The 19,445-nt window shown below is 39.8% G+C and overlaps 1 protein-coding gene across 1 annotated transcript in view; it reads left to right on the forward strand.

Moving 5' to 3' along the window:
• The first annotated feature begins 5,102 nt into the window (after nt 1–5,102).
• The window catches only part of LOC106058107 (uncharacterized), a 57,515-nt gene continuing 43,172 nt past the window's right edge, over nt 5,103–19,445 (forward strand). The window contains exon 1 of the mRNA XM_056023311.1: nt 5,103–5,247. The gene's annotated coding sequence lies outside the window, so the exon portion shown is untranslated. The remainder of the gene's footprint in view (nt 5,248–19,445) is intronic.

The following is a 19,445-nucleotide window of genomic DNA, read 5'->3' on the forward strand; positions in this document are numbered from 1 at the left end:
CTTTTTTTTTGTAATTTACTTCTGTATCTGAATGATGACTTTGACAGCTATTCTTGTCTAACAATATGATCAAACCAGTTCTTTAAAAAAAGATCAACACATAAACTGTATTATACAAAAAAAATATGACGTCATTCTTGATTTGAACCTCGAAAACAAAAATGGTTAAACTGCACCTAGAGATGGAATAGCGATTGGACTTTTTACCAAAAAGAAAGAGAAAATGAGTCGGTGGTATACCTAGTTACAATGTTGTTCATTTTTTAAGTAGCCATTTTCTGGCGCGTATAAAAAAAAAGATGAACATGAAATATCCCATTAATTAATATAAGCACTAGATACACGGGCTTATCAAATAGTTTCATGTCTATTTCATTTCGTTTCTGTAATTTTTCGTTCATATCGCCCCCGACACGAGTGTTGGAAATTAAAATAGCTCGCAGGTCGAATTAGGTCGGGCATCACTGGGTTAGAAGTATCATTTTTTAACACAAGAACAGTAACTGCCAAGTTTTGTCAGTTCCTTAGGTTCAAACAGTTTGTTAAAGCCACTCTACCTCACAAATGCTAGACAACTGTCGGTGAAAGGGAGATAAACCACCCTTGACGGACACGGGAGATAACAAATAGATTAGTTCAGCCGAAGACAAAGTTAAATAAACCAGGGAGTTAACCTTTGCTCTGGAAGGCCTGGGTTTATTTAGAAATATACACGATTTCTTTTGGAGTGTACTACAAATAAATATTATGGGTTTATCTTTGAAGAATTTAACCGCATATTTCATATCGAATCATGGAGAACGTAAAAACAAAGTGTTATCTTTCCATGAGTGAGCTTGTGTTTTAAAACCTAATCATGCCTTAATTAAATTCCAATTGCTGGAAAAAATGCATTAAAAGTGGTCTTCAAATTGATGGCTTCCATTTCCAAAACACTTTTGTAACAAGCTTGAATGATATTATTGTGTCTGTTCCACTTCAATTAGATTTTATATCTAAATGGCAGTGGCGTAGTTTGGTCTTTGCCATCATTTGAAGGCCTGGGGGGGGGGGGGCTTGACCTATTTGGGGGCTCCTGCATTTTGCGTAACATTGAACATTTATAGTAAAAAGCACTCATTTGGAGGACTCCTGAAGTGGGGGCCAGGGGGGGATTTTCAAATTCTCCCCCTCCTTCCCCCACCCTAAATACGCCTCTGCTAAATGGTGTGATCCTTCAACTTATATACAACGTCTGCTCTCAATACTCTCCTATGAAGGATTTAAGTCTAAGATATTGAGTCTAGCACATAGATTTATTTGCTGATAAAATATACTCCCTGAATTTATCTTAACATACTTTATAAATATGTTTAATCAAATTCATAAGCTTTAACATGTATAACTACATATAGATATCTTATTGATATCATATTCCACATACAGCGTATCTACTTTAGGAAACACAAAAGCCTACACTTGACCATTGCAACAGCAGACGCCAGACTATCACTAGCTTTATCTATCCCATGATACCTTATTTTAATTTAAAAATAAACCGTGGGTCCTTATTTAACATATTATTTCATGCCCCATCCTATATATTTTATCCGTATGTTACAATTCTAGTCCGATGACAATCACAGTGATAATCACATCTATAGTTCATTGATATGTGGATGTAATCAAACGTACATCGATGTTGACAGTTGGGAAGAGATAGCCCTAGACCGCACTACGTGGAGAGAAATGGTGACAATGAAAGCTACGGACAGTAAAATAATTACAATAAAAAATTAATGATATTGTTAAAAAAACAAAGCATTTATTAAGTGTACTGTGTCAATTAGTTTGGACCAGTCAGTTAATTAAATTTTTAACAAGATCTAGACGATTCTAAACAAACAATAATAAATCTGTGTGATTAGCGATATTTTTACCTATTGTTTTTATTTAGCTCAATTTCATGCTTTTAGCTTTCTCAGTGCTCTATGATCCTATCACTTGTCTGCACCAGTTGAGAAAGGAAGGCGGGGGTGGAAAGATGAAAGTTTCTGAAAGAATGTTACCGTGATCGCTTTTTCAATGCATAAAAAAAAAACTCCTCAAGGGGACTAACGCAGCTTATACCTTTACATCCGTCATGACTCAATGTGTTCACACTGGGCTCTGCTTAATTTGCTGAAGCTAAAATCCTAATACCACTTTAATAATAAAGTCACAAAATTAAAGGAATACTCTATATGTAATATAAAACTCTAATATTAGGTAACCATCTAGCCAGCGGCTAGGTGTGCAGTTACACAACATTGATCTATCTATAGTTACTATAAAATCTTATACAAGTATATCTAGGAATTTATAGGGCTAGCGCAGAGATTCAAGAACATTCCTATATATACTTCAATTGTGATAATTAGCTATGGTGGTGGCGTACGTTGCGGTGTATCAATCTATAATATGTTTTTATTCATCACATAACATTAAAGTATTTAGGATATGTATTTGTGTGATTGTATATTTATACTATAAATGATTTATATATTAAGCTGCAGATGATTATTATTTACTTAACTTTAACAAATTTATTTAACCCTAAAATATTAATTATTATTTAGGTTAAGAAACGATTGCATGTTTGTATTCCCGTCTTGGTTTTGTAATATTAGCGTGCACTTGAAGTCTGACTTTGTAAATCAGCATTACTCTCCCTTTACTAAATCAGCATTCCACACAAATCTCATCCGTCGTTTCGGGAAGTGTACTGCTAGACTGCAACGCTGGTCCTGCTGCATAAAGTCACAGTCACACGGTGTGTGGTAATGTGAGAAATAATCACATCTACCAATACGTGTGATGGATTAGAATTTAGAGAATTAAAAACTATCAGAGGGTAAAAACAACAAACAATGAAATAAAGACGAGCATGATTTAACTTATAGTCTCACAACTAACGATACCAGCGTTGATTCCACCAGAATGTGGTAAATAATTACGGAGAGAAAGAGTTAACACTGCGACATAGGTCTGTGCAAACGTAATTCTGTTCCGTAGTGTGTCTGACTTGTTCACCGTCACTGTTCGGGCACCACGCATGATCCGTTGACCATCTTTCTCTATTGCATTTTGTCTGTTTCCGGAATTAGAGTATCTTTCATTGGAAGGTGTATCAATTCTTTGATATTGTCTTATCGTCGTTTACCTTTTAGGCAGCCCTAAGTGTTGTACCGACCAATTGCTTTTTTTTACCAACATGTCTGGTCAAACTTCTTACACGTCATTAACTCCTTATTTCTACCAATTAGTTGATCAATTAGTAGTCATTAATATATTTATATTATATAATTTATATTTATATATCTTATATATATATATATATATATATATATATATATATATATATATATATATATATATATATATATATATATATATATATATATATATATATATATGGAAAGTGAACTACATCGGTGATGTTCTATCTGTGACAATAATCACAACAATCATGTGGAGAATAAGAGCGTTCGTCGAAAATGTGTAGCTAACAATAGACTAGTAAAACCTTCTATTTTTAGAAGTACTTGAATAGCTCAGTGGCCAAATATATTCTTCCATTATGGAGGCACGATTTCGATTCAGACTCAAGCAACTTTCTCTGTTGTGTTTTTTCTCACTTATATCAAATGGAACTCTTGTCAACATGCACGCCAGCAGGCGTGTAAAAGTCGTTAGACCAGGAGAATAAGAACATGTCTTAAAAAGCTAAATGTGTCATTTCACTAAATATAATCGAGGTTGTTTTTTTATTTGAAGAATCTATACATATAATTATCTTCATGGCTTAACAGTTTGGACACCAAGAAGTAAAGGAAAGATCACTCTTTTATTTCTGCAATTCGGACTAGAGTTACCCTACCTAACTTACACCTTAAAGGGGGTCTCAAATTTTTATGAACATAAGTCTCTGTCATAAGGTTTATACATGTCTTCTTTTTATTGCCTCCTGAAGACCGTGGCTTCTTTCATCCTGATGGATTGGGTTTTATTTGATAGTAATCAGAACTTAAATCGACTCCGAACACAGGATTTGTCTGCATGATTGGCGATAAAATAAATAGGTCAAAGCCAGTTGAGCCTAATCAAGGGAAATATTATTTTCGTTGTCTAATTAGAAGCAACATTTGTAGTTTGTAGGAAATTGTTATTTACATATTTTTGTGGGTAAAAGGGTAACGATAGCCAGTTCAGACGTGGCGATCTATGGGAGGAAATTATATACAAGGGTCAGGAGGCCGGCACAACGACCAACCGCATTGACGTTTCTCGTCTAATGTCAGGTACCCATTAGAGCTGGGGGGGGGGGGGGAGGGGGGGAATCATGAGCGTAATAAAAATATCGAAATTTTAAAATCCCAGATTTCACAGAGATTCGAACTCTAGACCTTAAGTTATTTAGTACTTTACCATTACGCCTACCAGTTTATAATATACATAGTTTTTAAAAAAATGTAATCACTAAATTGTGAATGTGTAATTCCTGTCAATAATGTGTACATTCAAAACGAAGCGAGTGCCGCACAAAATGCTGAGGATTTGAATGAGAGCACGGCTCCACTAACCACCCCCCCCCCCCCTGCTGGCCCCTGTTGTCTAAACAAGCAGCGAACTGCAACGATCGTACACAAGCAACAAAAGAGTCGGTGAGCAGTTACCTAGTGGGCAGGCTAGATGTTGGGTACCATACAGCCCTCACGCTGCAGGTCAGATCTGACTTCCATCTCTCGCAAATCACAGGCCACTCACACACACACACACACACACACACACAACATACCGCTACAGAAACAAACAACAGAAAGGGGGTGGGTGGGGCGGGTAGGGGGGGGCAGGGTTGTGCGTGCTTGGGTAGGGCAGGGGGGAATGCTACTGCGATAAGTGTTCACTTAATGATGCATTACCAGGAGAGTGCTATTTTTCTCCTTCCCCTCCCCACATTGGTCCTACCCTCCCTTTCCTTCGAAATGAAAATTGAAGCTTCCCCCCCCCCCCCCACTATGATAATCGTTACGTTTGCTCTACGCCCCCCCCCCTCAATATGACGAGAGGGGAGCAGCAAACAATAGGCGAGCAGAGTTAGTATTACCTCTCTTGAGCCAGCCATGCAAACAAGAGGGCGCTTTGATTGCTCTCCCCCTAAATAAAATTAATGGTGCCAAACCGTGCTATTGGATAACTCTTTAGAATTCATCGGATTATTTCCCCTACGTAAGTGATAATATTTTTTTCCGCTCAATATTTTTTTTTTTAAACTTTACTGTTAATGGAAAAAAAGTAGACTAGAATATAGATCTGTCTATCTATCTATCTATCTATCTATCTATCTATCTATCTATCTATATATATATATATATATATATATATATATATATATATATATATGAATTGGTATACTTATAAATGCTAAAATCGTGTGAAGACATACAATTAACTCTCTTCCGTTGATGTTATTCGATGCTTAATGTCAACTTATGAGACCTGGATCTATATCTAGTTGTGTCGAATGGAATTGCAAGACTATACGAAAAAAAAAGTTGCCGTCTTAAACCAATCAAGAAGTACTTCGAAGCAACAGTCTAGGTAAAATATTAACACTAGACCCACCTGTAATTGCTAATGATATTGTCTTGTCCTAGAACAAGTCTTAACTGGGATTTTGTATGATCACCATTTGATTGTTTCGCTGTAAGGAGTGTGTAAAAACGTTAGTGTTTTTCATTTAGGCTCTACCGGAAGTAGATTTAGACCTATTGGCCAAAAAAGTTCACACAGGTTACTCACAGGCACATTAAGATCTATTAGCCAAGAGAATTCATGCAGGTAGATTTAGATCTTTTGGCCAAGAGAGTTCACACAGGTAGATTTAGATCTATTAGCTAAGAGAATTCATGCAAGTAGATTTAGATCTATTGGCCAAGAGAGTTTACACAGGTAGATTAAGATCTATTAGCCAAGAGAGTTTACACAGGTAGATTTAGATGTATTAGCCAAGAGAGTTTACACAGGTAGATTTAGATCTATTAGCCAAGAGTGTTTACACGGGTAGATTTAGATGTATTAGCCAAGAGAGTTTACACAGGTAGATTTAGATCTATTAGCCAAGAGAGTTTACACAGGTAGATTTAGATGTATTAGCAAAGAGAGTTCATACAGGCGTGTAATGTTATTGTCTATGTGGCATTACTGACTCAATGATTTCAGTATTTTTGAATGTAGAAACCACAACAATCGCCCGCTCCATCTAAAGTACGTCAGATTTTCTTGCATTGGTTGACTTCTGTCCATTTGTGCTTGTTAAATGTGATTGTAACAAACTCTCAACAGAGAAGTCTCGGTTTCAGGGAGCTAGGCATAAGATGTGAATTTTGTTCTTACCTCCACACGTCAATCCCAGTAAAAACTTTTACTATAGTAAAGTAAAGTTCCCCATTCAGACCTTGTGGTCTATAGGGCAGATTCCCGGTAGATGATGTATAGGTCATCTGTTTCTGTGGCCCACGGTTAACGAGGATGTCATGTGGCCAGCACAACGACCAACCGCCTTTACTTTTCCCCAACTAATGTCAGGTACCCATTAGAGCTGGGTGGACTCAAAGGCGCCCAAAGATCCCGAAATTAAGAATCCCAGGATTCGAAGTTGTAATTCGAACACGGGACCTCCGGTTCGGAAGTCAAGCGCTTTACCGCTCAGCCACCGCGCCTCCTTTTACTATAGTAGTCACTGTTTTGTTGTGTTCATCATTTCTCATCTCTGCCTGTGGTCTCTTCTGGGGCGAAGGTAACCAACCAGCTTCCTCTAGGTCTCTGCCTGTGGTCTCTTCTGGGGCAAAGGTCACTAACCAGCTTCCTCCAGGCGTCTCGGTTCTGGGCGAGTCTCTCCAATTGTCCCCACATCTTGGCATCACGGCGCCATGTTTTTTTCTGGGCCGTCCCCTCTTCCTCTTTCCTTGGGGGTTCCAGGTTAGGGCTTGCCTTGTTATGTTGGATGCAGGCTTGCGAAAGATGTGACCTATCCATCTCCAGCGTCTCTGAAGAATTTCTACTTCAACAGGCGACAGTTGTGTTGTATTAGTTTGATATAATTCTTATCTTATGTTGTATTCGATCTGTTCCCGTAGAAATGTTTCAGGAAATAAAATGTCAAAGAAATAAGTTTTAAAAGCTGACCGCACATACTCCATTAATTTCTAATAATTTCATATTCCTGTTATTGTCAATACAAAAAGATATATTTCCTCAAAAGTCGATTTAGATATTATATATCTAGTACATCTCATCTCAACTATCCCTTAGTCTTTTGAGCTGTTGGGGCACCACACAAGATCTATAGACCATCTTTCTCCATTCCACTCTGTCCCTTGCCTTGGATAGACTTCTCCACATGACAGGGACACGCCCATTCTCTTTTGTTGTCCTTCCATCGTTTTCTCTGTCTGCCTCTTTTTCTTTTTCCTGGTACTGTTCTCTGAAGGAAGATCTTTGCGAGCCCTGAGGACCTTGTGATATGATCGTAGAGTTTAAGTTTACTTTATTTTTGACATTAATTAGCAGGTCATCGTGGGGTCCAATTGCTGTATTAATTCTGTTTCTAATTTCTTCATTTTTTATACAAACACGTACAAAGTCCATACTGAAAATTGTAAATTTTTTGTTTGTTTCGCTTCCATTACTTAAAATCTATTTTTTTAATACGCTCGTGTCGTCTGATAGAGTGGGGTGAATAATAAGCAAGAAATAAATGAAGGAAAATCCTTTCTCCCAAGCCATTCGCGAATCTCATGCGTCACTCTGACAGAAGGAAATGATATGTTTCATATACAAATACATTACACTTGTCTAGGCGCTTACTCAATACATGGTTAGAGATGTCTACATAATGCACAGATAAGCAAGGCGATGTTATTCCGATAATCATTATTACCTTATCTTGAATCGTAAGATGGAGAAAACGGGAAGGGGGGAAATACAAAGGAGAAGGGGGTGAGAAGGGAGGGTCATTATAAATTAGATTATGTTTCACCACAACAACAGTGACCTTTTCTGAATCAGCTGTTTCCAGCAAATGTCAGCTTGTGTCAAGAGTTATCGTTCTTTCCTCCCCCCTCCCCCCGGCCCGTTCAGTAACACGTTAATAGCGTTGAACAAATGTAAAGTGTATTTGAAGATAAAGTCACTTTCTTTTGGCATAGGATTTTGTGAGATTTTCATAACATTCTTTGTTTTTGGTTGTACACTCTGACTCTGGTCTACGCCTATGTATTATTTTTCTTTAATAGAAATATAATTGGTACTAAGTCACAAATTATATATGTATTTTTGTTTAACAATTTGTCATATTTATTGCCAACACAAAAATGGAACGAAGAAGGAATAAAGGTGTTACAAAACGTATTTAAAGTAAGTGAAGATCTGTATGAATAAAACACAATGTATGCGGAAACACCAGACAGATTCAACGGCTTCTCATCAATTACCTAAAAACAATGTTTCTTTGAACATCCGCTTCGAGTTTTCGTTGCCATCTGACAAAGGTTGTTTTTTTTGGCCATAGAAATTTTCGACACGTGAGTTTTAGGCCGTAAAAAAAAGTAAAGTTTCCCTTTCAGACCTTGTGATCTTTTGGGTAGCTATTTCTGTGGTCCATGTTTATCGAGGATGTCATGTAACCAGCACAACGGCCAACCGCCTTTATTTTTCCCAAATTTATGTCAGATGTGTCGACTCAGAGGCGCTCTAAGGATCTCGAAATTTAAAGTCCCAGTCTTCAACAGTATTCGAACCCGGAACTCCCAGTTTGGAAGCCAAGCGGTTTACTACTCAGCCACCGCACCTTCGTGGCTGGCCGTATCATCCAAAAAATTGTCTAGCCTCTATGTACACTATAAGCAAATCGAGCCTCTATGTACACTATAAGCAAATCGAGCCTCTATGTACACTATAAGCAAATCGAGCCTCTATGTAAACTATAAGCAAATCGAGCCTCTATGTACACTATAAGCAAATCGAGCCTCTATGTACACTATAAGCAAATCGAGCCTCTATGTACACTATAAGCAAATCGAGCCTCTATGTATACTATAGGCAAATCGAGCCTCTATGTACACTATAAGCAAATCGAGCCTCTATGTACACTATAAGCAAATCGAGCCTCTATGTACACTATAAGCAAATCGAGCCTCTATGTACACTATAAGCAAATCGAGCCTCTATGTACACTATAGGCAAATCGAGCCTCTATGTACACTATAGGCAAATCGAGCCTCTATGTACACTATAAGCAAATCGAGCCTCTATGTACACTATAAGCAAATCGAGCCTCTATGTACACTATAAGCAAATCGAGCCTCTATGTACACTATAAGCAAATCTAGCCTCTATGTAAACTATAAGCAAATCGAGCCTCTATGTACACTATAAGCAAATCTAGCCTCTATGTACACTATAAGCAAATCGAGCCTCTATGTACACTATAAGCAAATCGAGCCTCTATGTACACTATAAGCAAATCGAGCCTCTATGTACACTATAAGCAAATCGAGCCTCTATGTACACTATAAGCAAATCGAGCCTCTATGTACACTATAAGCAAATCGAGCCTCTATGTACACTATAAGCAAATCGAGCCTCTATGTACACTATAAGCAAATCGAGCCTCTATGTACACTATAAGCAAATCGAGCCTCTATGTACACTATAAGCAAATCGAGCCTCTATGTACACTATAAGCAAATCGAGCCTCTATGTACACTATAGGCAAATCGAGCCTCTATGTACACTATAAGCAAATCGAGCCTCTATGTACACTATAAGCAAATCGAGCCTCTATGTACACTATAAGCTAATCGAGCCTCTATGTACACTATAAGCAAATCGAGCCTCTATGTACACTATAGGCAAATCGAGCCTCTATGTACACTATAGGCAAATCGAGCCTCTATGTCTGTGGCATTTTACGTCTCGTGAGACGATCTTTTCCCTTTGCAACTTCTTGTGTGACTAAAGAGGCCAATCCTTGATACACAGCTGCGATCACAGGTTGGGCATATAAAATCACCAGGCGCCATTGCATTTTCACCCTTCTTTCTGCTTCTGTTGTGTATGACATCTGCAATCTGTGACCCTTCCTTTATGCTCTCTCTCCATGTGGATCTGTCCAGTGCCACCTCTTCCCAGTTGCCAGTGTCGATTTTGAAGAGCTTCATGTCGCGTTTGCATACATCCGTATAACGTAAAAGTGGGCGACCAGCGGTTCTCCTGCCTTCAATTAGATCGCCATACAGGATGTCCTGTGGAAGTCGACCTACTGGCATTCTACGAACGTGGCCAAGCCAGCCAAGGCGTCTGCTGCTGATAACAGAGCGGATGTCCTGGCATCCTGCTCTATGTAGCACTTCCTCATTTGTTATCTTATCTTGCCACCTTATTTTAAAGATCCGCCTTAGGCATCGGAGGTGGAAGACATTCAGCTTTTTTTCCTGCCATGAGTAGGTTGACCATGTTTCACTTCCGTACAGCAAGGTGCTCAACACACAGGTCCGGTAGACTAGGGCTTTAGTACTGCTAGTCAGCAATATGTTATCCCAGACTCTTTTCTGCAACCGTGACATGGTGGCCATTGCCTTGGCTATCCTGTTGTTTATGTCTTTATCCAGTAGAGTGTTGTTGGATATGATGGAGCCAAGGTAACAAAAGTGATCAACAATTTCTAGTGGTTGGCCATTAATGCTTACTTGAGGTGCAGTGTTTGTGTTTTGGACAAGTATCTTAGTCTTGCTTTGACTGATGTTTAAGCCGAACTTCTGGCAAGCAGCAGATAGTTTGTCAACCATGGACTGTAGCTGAATATCAGAATCAGCCACAATAGCTGCATCATCAGCATACAGGAGTTCCCTGACGAGTAGCTTCCTAGCCTTGGTTTTTGCCCGCAGCCTTGATACATTAAATAGTTTTCCAGAGGATCTTGTATGGAGAAACACACCTTCGTTTATGTCGCTGTACGCATAATGCAGTAGACAGGAGAAGAATATGCCAAACAGAGTAGGTGCGAGCACACATCCCTGCTTGACACCACTGCAAACCTCAAAAGGTGCTGATTGGGCTCCATTGAATTTGACAGTACATTTAGTTTCCTCGTGAAAACATTCAATTAACTTCAGTAGTTTGGGAGGGCAACCTATTTTCCTCAGGAGTTTGAAAAGGCCACTTCTGCTGACCATGTCAAAAGCTTTAGTCAGATCGACAAAAACAATGTAAAGGGGTCTGTCTCTCTCTCTGAATTTCTCCTGCAGTAGTCGTAGAGAAGATATCATGTCTATAGTGGACCTACCACTCCTCCTACCACTGCAAACCTCAAAAGGTGCTGATTGGGCTCCATTGAATTTGACAGTACATTTAGTTTCCTCGTGAAAACATTCAATTAACTTCAGTAGTTTGGGAGGGCAACCTATTTTCCTCAGGAGTTTGAAAAGGCCACTTCTGCTGACCATGTCAAAAGCTTTAGTCAGATCGACAAAAACAATGTAAAGGGGTCTGTCTCTCTCTCTGAATTTCTCCTGCAGTAGTCGTAGAGAAGATATCATGTCTATAGTGGACCTACCACTCCTGAATCCACACTGAGACTCTGGGTAGACTCTAGAAGCTATCACTTGCAGCCTGGATAGTGCCACTCTAGCAAAGATCTTGCCCACTATACTGAGGAGAGAGATACCCCTATAGTTGTTGCAATCACTCCGATCCCCTTTGTTCTTGTATATTGTGACTATAGTTGCGTCACGCATGTCCTGTGGGACATGACCTGTTTCCCAACAGCGGCAGAGGAGAATATAGAGTTCAGGGAGCAGGAGTGATTCGTTGACTTTCACTACTTCCACTGGGATACCATCACTCCCAGGAGATTTTCTATTTTTTAAGCAGTTAATGGCTTTTTTGAGGTCACTAAGGCTCGGAAGCTCATCTAGGCATTCCAGTACTGGAAGATCTGGTAGAGAAGCCAGGGCGACATCGTCTACTGTATTCTGTGTGGCATAGACTTCGAGGTAGTGTTCTGTCCATCGTTCTAGCTGCTTGGTTTGATCTGTAATTTTTTCTCCTGATTTGGATAGAAGGGGGGCAGGCTTAGACACTGCTGGACCCAGGGCCGCTTTAATGACATCAAATAGAGCTTTGCTATTTCCTGAGTGGAGACTGTCTTGGATTCTGTTGCAGGTATCCCTCCAGAAGTTGTTAGCACATTTTCTAGCCATTTGTTTTGCCTCTTTATTAGCACTTTTGAAGGCCTCCAGAGATTTTGGATTAGGCTTTGTCTTGTGAGCGAGGTGTGCAGATCGTTTTTTCTCGATGCAAGGTTCCATATGTGCTAGATTCGCCTCAAACCAGTCTACATTTTTGTGTTTTTGAGGCCCAAAGGCGGTGATTGCCGAACTGTAGATTACGTCTCTTAATTTCTCCCATCTGATCGAGATGTCTTCTTCATCACTTAACGAGGGGATTGAACTGTTCAGGAGCTCGCCAAAGAGTGCACACTTCTCTGGGTCACCTACATGGTTGACGTTAATTCGCCTAGTTCTGGGTTGAGTGGAAGTGTAAGCCTTCTTGAGAAGTAGTTTGATTTTGCTTAGCACTAGTGAATGGTCTGAGTTGCAGTCCGCACTATGGTATGAACGGGTGTGGATGACACTTTTCAGATCCATCCTTCGGGTGATGCAGAGGTCAAGCTGGTGCCACCTTTTTGAGCGTGGGTGCTGCCAAGAGACTTTATGGCGTTCCTTGCCAGAGAAGAATGTATTTGTTACACACAGTTCATGAGAGCTACAGAACTCAAGTAGCCTTTGGCCATTGTCATTTATTTTGCCAACACCATGAGGTCCCAAGCATTTTGGCCATGCATCATTTCCATCACCAACACGGGCATTAAAGTCTCCATTTATATAGAGGTGCTCGGACTTTGGAATACTTTTAATTACGTCCTCTAGAGCTTGAAAGAATCTGTCTTTGTCCTCTTCTGGTGCAGCAAGGGTTGGTGAGTAAGCACAGATTATATTAACTTTGCCTTGCGGTGATGCAAATTTCATGTGTGCTACTCTTTCATTGCCAATGGGAAACATTGCAATGCAGGGGACGAGACTGTTTCTTATTGCAAAGCCGACGCCATGTATTCTAGGGCTTTGTTCTGGTTTTCCTTGCCAGTAGAATGTATAGTTGCTTTCTGTAAGAGATCCACTGTCTGCCAGTCTGGTTTCTTGCAGGCAGGCCACATCAATGTTTAGTCTGCTGAGTTCTCTGTCGATGATAGCTGTTTGTCGCATGTCGGTGACGAGTTCAGGGTCAGTATTGAAGCCAGGACACATTGTCCGTATGTTCCAGCTTGCTAAACGCATTAATGTTGAGGGTTTTCTTTTCATTTTATTTGCAGGTGCGGGTGAGCAGCTTGCTTTTTGATTTTGTCTTAGCACCAAGCACCCAGTGGTGCGGCAAGCTGTGGCGGGATAGCACTTTATTGTCCGAGGGCTGCTCGGCTTAAGGCAGGCAGTAGCTATCCAGTGAGGCTAAAAAGCCCCTCCTACCGTCAAGAGTGGTCCCTGGCGTTCCAGCTTACGCCAATCGGCTAGGAACTTATCACCGGTAACTACCACTATCCGTGTTTTTTCAAAGACATTACTGTCAGAGATGGAGTGACCTCTCCATTGCTGGGGGAAAGCCTGGGCGGTAAATTTGCGAGTGCTGGGCTGCCCACACGTCAGCACCCGCCTCTCTTCCATACTGACCGGGTCCAAAGGGATGGCGAGCCATCACAATTTGGGGACAGGTGGCTGCAGGAGTTTGCCAGAGAGCAGTAGTCTTACTACTGTCCCCCCGCCTACGGGGCTCCAGGACCGGATTTTCTGTTAGGGTTTACTCCCTTAGCCTTAGACCTTACAGGGACACACACACAAGGCAGTGCGGCTATTGACCTATAGCTAGGGGTTTGGTTTGTGGGCAACAGGGCGTGTCCGCACGCCGACGGGCCATGCCTGCCTCACATCTTGGGGCCAAACCTCCTCCGAGACCCTTGCAGTTTAGCCTGAGGCTTCGCAGCCTCAGTTTCCATCTGCCACCACGAGGAGGTACTGCATAGGACTTGCTGTGGAGAGGCTATGTACTGGCAAGAGAGACTTACAAAGTTGCTCCCCTTTCACAAATGCTAGCCAGCGGTGGCAACAAGTTAAGCTACCACACTAGACGCTTCACACAGCCATTGGACAGATCAGCCTCTATGTACACTATAGGCAAATCGAGCCTCTATGTACACTATAAGCAAATCGAGCCTCTATGTACACTATAAGCAAATCGAGCCTCTATGTACACTATAAGCAAATCGAGCCTCTATGTACACTATAAGCAAATCGAGCCTCTATGTACACTATAGGCAAAAGTTTCGATGGGTTTGGATATCACTGCGTTACGGGTTGAATGTGACCCGCACCATTGCATCAACACTTACAACATGTCATCAACACTTACAACATAGCATCAACATTTACAGCATAGCATCAACACTTACGACATAGCATCAACACTTACATCATCGCATCAACATATATTCTAATCAAGCCCTGACCTGTTGTTCCTAATCTTGTATAAAAAGTTCATTTCAGTCATCTACTCCATGTTTGTGAAATGTAATAAATTTTACCAAAGTGCAAAAAAAGTTTTTCTGATATTTAAAAAAAAAATCATGCTGTCAATTTTTTTTTGTTCGGTTCAACAAACATAGTCGTAGGTTGTTCTACATATTTTGGATGGTCCTTTAGATTAGAAGATTATTGCATTCTTGACAAACGTTCCGCAGAACAGCGAGAGATGGTTTCGACAGTCTAGAGCGTTTACCATAGGCCCAGGCAGCGAAATGACTAAATAATTGAAAAGCTTCACTGTGAGAAATTATGAGGGTTTAAAAAAAATCTTTTTCTGTTCAAAATCTAAAGAGTCTGTGAAGATTTTGTTTTGAATAGCTATGTGACACAACAGTTATCATCCTTTGAATAACATTATGTGTGATACAGCATGATTACGAATATATAATGTGAAAAAGTGAGTAGAAAAATAGTGATATAATCTCGAGAAAACAGAGAAAGAGAGAGAGAGAGAGAGCGAGAGAGAGAAAGACAGGGCCGGATATACTTATAGGTAACACAAGGCTACAGCTTAGAGCCCTCAAGAAATATTTAGCACTGGCATGCAATATCTGGACTTTTAAAGATTCCCAATAGGGTCCTTGTCTCAAATAACTTAGGGCATTCTCAATTGTAAATACAGTATTGTAGAGAAAACAGAGAAAGAGAGAAAACAGGGAAAGAGAGAGAGGAGAGAAAGGTAGAGAAAAAGAGAGGAAAATGAACAGAAAGAATGAGAATAGAGAAAGAGAGGGATAGAGGAATGAAGAGAAAGATATAATAAAAAGAGAGAATAGAGAAAGATAGAGAGAGTAATATAGAGAAAAAAGAGAACTGAACAGAGAGAGAAATTGAGAAAAAAAAAGAGGATCATTTAATTTCCCTACAATTTAATCGAACAATTGAACCACAATGATGTTGACTATTAGATGTCTAGTTTTACTCCGGATAAAAAAAAAATAAAGACATTTTGTCGATTCATCGTGGATCATACAAGCAACGACTTGTTTATTTTTCCCCCCAGCACCTGCACTCAAGATATCCGATGTACACGCCGCTGCATGCCATGTGGGTGTGGGCGTAAATCAAGTGATATCGCCCTTTAGATGCAAGTGGCTTCACGCTTAATACGAGCACCCCCCCCCCTCTCTCGACAAACCACTTGACTTCATTCACCCCTACCCCCCCCCCTCCCGTCCAGTCAGCCTTCTCCCAACTTCAGGTCATTTTACTTACACTTTGACTTCAATGTGCCTGGCATTACTACTCACAAGCTGTTAAGGTCGTCTTAAGTGACTCACGTGACGTCAACATATTGTTTGCTTAGAGTTCACTTTCACATAAGACAAAAAAAACAACTTCAAAGAAGTAAAGGAAAGACTTGAGCCATGACCATGGTATATTTATGTCCGTGCGCGTGTGAATTGAGTGAGCTTATGAGTACGTAAGCGATACGTGAGTGAAAGATTGGTGGCTGAGGAGTTTGAGAGTGGGTAGAGAGTGAGTGAAGGTGTGAGTGGATGTGTGAATGAATGTGTGATGGAGGGCGGGTACAAAATTTTTATTTTATTTCTTCACAGATGTTGCCAACACCTTGCTATGTGCACGTACAAATTTTAACACAAAATCATTTTTTATCTGTTAAGTAATTAACTTATTACACACAATTAATTGATTTATAGTAGTATAGATAGGTGCCTAATAAGAACCTATTGAGGTCAGCTGCGGTTTCAACCAGGGATGTGGGCTCTCAGCTCTTCTAGTTGGCACATTCTTCTCCTACCTACTGCATTGAGATTAGAACGACATCAACGAAAGTGTATTTCTCGTTTCAAAATCCTTTGGACAATTCGATGTATCTAGTCTGAGAGCAAAGCACAAAGTAAGGCACTAATCATGGAACTTCTGTACCCTGATAATGCAGCTATTGTTGCTGAATCTGCTACCCAGCTTCAAACCCTGGTTGACAACTATCTGCTGCATGCCAGAATTTCGGCTTAAATATTAGTCAAAGCATGACTAAAAATACTAGTTCAGAACACAAGCACTGCACCTAAAGTGACCACTAATGGTCAACCTCTTGAAATGACGTCGTCCTATAGGGAAGCTTGGGCAAGGAAGTAATGATCTTCAAACCTGAAAGAACATCCGAAACATGTGAAACAAACAAATGGGTGACAGGCGTCAACGACATCGACGTAGAAACTACACAAACCGAAGAATAGAAATTCTAGATTGAAATTGAATAATGAAGTGAATAAGAAAAGTTAAAAGTTATTTAATTTTTTTTTTTTTTTTTTGAAATAAAGAGAATCATTTTAACAATTCAGTTTTGAGCTTTCACAAGAGAAGATGGCGGAGGATGACGACGTGGTTGTTGGGCGGTCGTTGACTAGTCTCTTGGTAGACAACTGAACAGCTGTAGGATTATTAGATCTTAACTTATAAAACTTGAAATAACTTGTATAACTTCTTTGTGAACAAAACTTAATAGAACTTTTATTACAACACAGACAAAAATCAACTTGAGATGCAATGAGAATAAACGTAGTAGACTTGAATCATAATATGAAATGCGAATGAAATGATGGTCTGAACCAAATCTCACTACACTAACACGTCCCTTCAGTCTGGCGTTCTGGAGTCGTCTCCCCTACCTAAGACCGCTGACGACAATGCCACTTATCTTTCATCATTCACAACCATTCGCTAACCTCTTCCCACCGTTACCATAGGAACACATACATACACTCAACAACAGACGTACAAGGCGTGAGCTGAGGTTCTTCGTGACGCCACCTCGAAGCACATACCACTTCACCAGTTTAGCCATTCGAATCCAAATTCAACTATTCTCCTCAAAATGGTCCACGGATCAATCGACTCAACAGAGACCAACACTGTTTACCTAATCATGTATTGTATTAGATTAGGAACACAAAATCGAAGTCGTGATTACATAATACTTAAGTAGGCCGATGTGAAACGCTAATAGCGAGCCTTATAATACAGCATGATGTCAACACGTGTTTCAATCAGATCTGGTAGGGGGAGGGGAAGGCTGCTTTATTTGTCTTGGTTAACGCGTAAATATCTAGACCTGGTGAGTTTAGTTTTCTTATCAAAGCTGCAATAACTTTTTATTTTTAATGCATTTTTTTTTCTTTCTTTTGTGGCTGTTATTTTTGTTGTTGCTCTACATAGATAAGCTTGAATAATAATAATAATAATAATAATCTTTATTATCCATGAGGAAATTTGTTTTACAATTTATGCATTAAAAAATGCATTCTAGCTTTAGACATGGAAGTCATCTGTCAAAACTGAGAAAAGACTGAATGTGGCTCAACAAAAATGGCTGAGACGGATTTTGGGAGTCAGTTACACTGATCGGGTCTCAAACAAGGAAAACATATGCCGAGCTGGGTGTTGAACACTTAGTGAGGTTGTGACAGAGCGTCGCATGAGGTTTGCGGGACATGTTCTACGACAAAATGAACTACGCATACCAAGAGTTGCGATGACATGGAGACCAATACGAGGAAAACGCAAACAGGGACGTCCTCGTATAATTTGGCGCCACACCTTCATGGAGGACCTCAGAATAGTGGACACCAGGTGGGAGGAGGCTTCAGACATTGCCAGTGACAAAACATTGTGGAGACAGCTTGCCGCCCAATGCGCCGAACAGTGCGGGAGGACCTAAGTCTAAGTAACCATAGAAACACAATAAACATTCACACTAGTTTCACTCAAACGTTACACGTCAAATGTTAACATTCGACCAGTTCTATTCAATGATGGGCAGGAGAACAAAGGAGTTCTTGTGTTTGTTTTTCTGAACGGATTCTTGTATCTCTTTTGTAATGGTAAAATAATTCTATTGCGCTACATCTCACATCCCATAACTTTCCATTATACTGTTACTTGGAATCGTGGAATGCCTTTCGGATTGTCATCACGTCATTACGATGGTCCCGAGTTCGAATCCAGGCCCCGTGGTTCAGAAAGCTTGGCACGTAAAAAATGTATATCTCTAGGAACGTCTGTGATGTCTCAAACGAGGACAGAAATCTGAGACACCATCAAATGAGAATGTTAGGAGTTGAAAGAAAAATTCCTGTTTCGTTCTCCCAGTGGCCTGACAGCTCAAGTCATATATAAACATTCTTATACAATCTTTAGCTGTGCACTTTCTAGTTAATTTAACGCCTTTTTTCTGTTAAGTCACTGAAGTATTTTTGTAGCTCAAAATTGAATTAAAACAAGCAAAATACAAAAAAAAAAAAAACTTAAAAAAAAAAATGTTATATTAAGTGTATCAATTAGTTTGGATTAGTCATGTAATTAAATTTGTAATAGATCTAGACCAACAACACTAAATCTGTGGGATTATAAATATTTTTACCAATTGTTTTTGTTTAGCGCTCTTTCATGCTATTAGCTTTCTCAATACACTATAATCCTATCACTTATCTGGACCCGTTGAGAAAGGAGGGGGGAGAGAAAGGAGATCTAGGTGAATGTTACCGTGATCGTTTTTTTAAAGCATTTATAAAAAAGAAGGAGGAAGACGGAATTCAAACCCCTGACCCAAACCTCTTCAAGCCGACATTCTAACCACTCTGCTAGTGAGGTGAATATTAAAATTATTTCAAACTTACTTTAAGAGGCGACCTATAAAGGGGATAGAATAAAATAATTAATTACCAATAGTTATTAAACTAATTGGTTAACTTTAAAAAAAAATTGATT

The sequence above is a fragment of the Biomphalaria glabrata genome, chromosome 3 (genome assembly GCF_947242115.1).
Source record: "Biomphalaria glabrata chromosome 3, xgBioGlab47.1, whole genome shotgun sequence".
NCBI lineage: Eukaryota > Metazoa > Mollusca > Gastropoda > Planorbidae > Biomphalaria > Biomphalaria glabrata.